A 3,133-nucleotide genomic window follows, 5' to 3' on the forward strand; every position below is an offset into this window, starting at 1 on the left:
CATTTCTTTGAAAAAGATGGATGGTACTTTGATAGGAATTGCATTAAGTGTGTAGATTGCTTTAGGTAGCATAGACATTTTCACAATATTTATTCTTCCAATCCAGGAGCATGGAACATTTTTCCATTTCTTTGTGTCTTCCTCAATTTCTTTCATGAGTACTTTATAGTTTTCTGAGTATAGATTCTGTGCCTCTTTGGTTAGGTTTATTCCTAGGTATCTTATGGTTTTGGATGCAATTGTAAATGGGATGGACTCCTTAATTTCTCTTTCTTCTGTCTTGCTGTTGGTGTAGAGAAATGCAACTGATTTCTGTGCATTGATTTTATATCCTGACACTTTACTGAATTCCTGTATAAGTTCTAGCAGTTTTGGAGTGGAGTCTTTTGGGTTTTCCACATATAGTATCATATCATCTGCGAAGAGTGATAATTTGACTTCTTCTTTGCCGATTTGGATGCCTTTAATTTACTTTTGTTGTCTGATTGTTGAGGCTAGGACCTCTAGTACTATGTTGAATAGCAGTGGTGATAATGGACATCCCTGCCATGTTCCTGACCTTAGCGGAAAAGCTTTCAGTTTTTCTCCATTGAGAATGATATTTGCGGTGGGTTTTTCATAGATGGCTTTGATGATATTGAGGTATGTGCCCTCTATCCCTACACTTTGAAGAGTTTTGATCAGGAAGGGATGTTGTACTTTGTCAAATGCTTTTTCAGCATCTATTGAGAGTATCATATGGTTCTTGTTCTTACTTTTATTGATGTGTTGTATCACATTGACTGATTTGCGGATGTTGAACCAACCTTGCAGCCCGGGAATAAATCCCACTTGGTCGTGGTGAATAATCTTTTTAATGTACTGTTGAATCCTATTGGCTAGTATTTTGTTGAGTATTTTCGCATCTGTGTTCATCAAGGATATCGGTCTATAGCTCTCTTTTTTGGTGGGATCCTTGTCTGGTTTTGGGATCAAGGTGATGCTGGCCTCATAAAATGAGTTTGGAAGTTTTCCTTCCATTTCTATTTTTTGGAACAGTTTCAGGAGAATAGGAATTAGTTCTTCTTTAAATGTTTGGTAGAATTCCCCCGGGAAGCCGTCTGGCCCTGGGCTTTTGTTTGTTTGGAGATTTTTAATGACTGTTTCAATCTCCTTACTGGTTATGGGTCTGTTCAGGCTTTCTATTTCTTCATGGTTCAGTTGTGGTAGTTTATATGTTTCTAGGAATGCATCCATTTCTTCCAGATTGTCAAATTTATTGCCGTAGAGTTGCTCATAGTATGTTCTTATAATAGTTTGTATTTCTTTGGTGTTAGTTGTGATCTCTCCTCTTTCATTCATGATTTTATTTATTTGGGTCCTTTCTCTTTTCTTTTTGATAAGTCGGGCCAGGGGTTTATCAATTTTATTAATTCTTTCAAAGAACCAGCTCCTAGTTTCGTTGATTTGTTCTATTGTTTTTTTGGTTTCTATTTCATTGATTTCTGCTCTGATCTTTATGATTTCTCTTCTCCTGCTGGGCTTAGGGTTTCTTTCTTGTTCTTTCTCCAGCTCCTTTAGGTGTAGGGTTAGGTTGTGTACCTGAGACCTTTCTTGTTTCTTGAGAAAGGCTTGTACCGCTATATATTTTCCTCTCAGGACTGCCTTTGTTGTGTCCCACAGATTTTGAACCGTTGTATTTTCATTATCATTTGTTTCCATGATTTTTTTCAATTCTTCTTTAATTTCCCGGTTGACCCATTCATTCTTTAGAAGGATACTGTTTAGTCTCCATGTATTTGGGTTCTTTCCAAACTTCCTTTTGTGGTTGAGTTCTAGCTTTAGAGCATTGTGGTCTGAAAATATGCAGGGAATGATCCCAATCTTTTGATACCGGTTGAGTCCTGATTTAGGACCGAGGATGTGATCTATTCTGGAGAATGTTCCATGTGCACTAGAGAAGAATGTGTATTCTGTTGCTTTGGGATGAAATATTCTGAATATATCTGTGATGTCCATCTGGTCCAGTGTGTCATTTAAGGCCTTTATTTCCTTGCTGATCTTTTGCTTGGATGACCTGTCCATTTCAGTGAGGGGAGTGTTAAAGTCCCCTACTATTATTGTATTATTGTTGATGTGTTTCTTTGATTTTGTTATTAATTGGTTTATATAGTTGGCTGCTCCCACATTGGGGGCATAGATATTTAAAATTGTTAAATCTTCTTGTTGGACAGACCCTTTGAGTATGATATAGTGTCCTTCCTCATCTCTTATTATAGTCTTTGGCTTAAAATCTAATAGATCTGATATAAGGATTGCCACTCCTGCTTTCTTCTGATGTCCATTAGCATGGTAAATTCTTTTCCACCCCCTCACTTTAAATCTGGAGGTGTCTTCGGGCTTAAAATGTGTTTCTTGGAGGCAACATATAGATGGGTTTTGTTTTTTTATCCATTCTGATACCCTGTGTCTTTTGACAGGGGCATTTAGCCCATTCACATTCAGGGTAACTATTGAGAGATATGAATTTAGTGCCATTGTATTGCCTGTAAGGTGACTGTTACTGTATATGGTCTCTGTTCCTTTCTGATCTACCACTTGTAGGCTCTCTCTTTGCTTAGAGGACCCCTTTCAATATTTCCAATAGAGCTGGTTTGGTATTTGCAAATTCTTTCAGTTGTTGTTTGTCCTGGAAGCTTTTAATCTCTCCTTCTATTTTCAATGATAGCCTAGCTGGATATAGTATTCTTGGCTGCATGTTTTTCTCATTTAGTGCTCTGAAAATATCATGCCAGCTCTTTCTGGCCTGCCAGGTCTCTGTGGATAAGTCAGCTGCCAATCTAATATTTTTACCATTGTATGTTACAGACCTCTTTTCCCGGGCTGCTTTCAGGATTTTCTCTTTGTCATTGAGACTTGTAAATTTTACTATTAGGTGACGGGGTGTGGGCCTATTCTTATTGATTTTGAGGGGCATTCTCTCAACCTCCTGAATTTTGATGCTCGTTCCCTTTGCCATATTGGGGAAATTTTCCCCAATAATTCTCTCCAGTATACCTTCTGCTCCCCTCTCACTTTCTTCTTCTTCTGGAATCCCAATTATTCTAATGTTGTTTCGTCTTATGGTGTCACTTATCTCTCGAATTCTCCCCTC

This window comes from Mustela nigripes, chromosome 15 (assembly GCF_022355385.1).
Source record: "Mustela nigripes isolate SB6536 chromosome 15, MUSNIG.SB6536, whole genome shotgun sequence".
NCBI lineage: Eukaryota > Metazoa > Chordata > Mammalia > Carnivora > Mustelidae > Mustela > Mustela nigripes.